Below are 573 nucleotides of genomic sequence, written 5' to 3' on the forward strand. Positions count from 1 at the left end.
CAGCGGTAGTAAACACCATCACTTCAGCTAGAGCCCCGTCTACTAGACACGCTTACAGGCTGAAGTGGAACCTGTTCGTCGGTTGGTGCTCTTCCCGCCGGGAAGACCCCCGTAGATGCCCAATCGCAGTCGTGCTTTCTTTCCTGCAGGATGAGTTGGAGCGAAGGCTGTCTCCCTCCACCCTTAAAGTGTATGTTGCCGCCATTGCCGCGCATCACGAGGCAGTAGACGGTAAGTCCTTGGGGAAGCACGACTTGGTCATCGGGTTGAGTCTACCGCAGGGACTTCCATATGTAGCACTGCCCTAGGCCAGTCCATATGTGTAATTCCACATGATACCTCCTATGTGCAGGATGTGGCTTCCGTAGCGTCCCAACTGGGTACGCTTTCCCAGTGTTATCCAATGTACCACTGTATGGAACAGCAGTGCGGACACCTCTGCCTAGCCGCTGTCCTATCTTCCGCCCCAGCTGGTGTGGGGGGACTTGCCGGCTTCCGCAGGGCACTGGAGGGGGTCAGCAATAGTGGCGTTTTCCATACGGATCCCAATTCGTCAGTCACGACTGACGTAAC

Source organism: Sinocyclocheilus rhinocerous, unplaced genomic scaffold (assembly GCF_001515625.1).
Source record: "Sinocyclocheilus rhinocerous isolate Xijiao unplaced genomic scaffold, SAMN03320098_v1.1 scaffold200, whole genome shotgun sequence".
Taxonomy (NCBI): Eukaryota; Metazoa; Chordata; class Actinopteri; order Cypriniformes; family Cyprinidae; genus Sinocyclocheilus; species Sinocyclocheilus rhinocerous.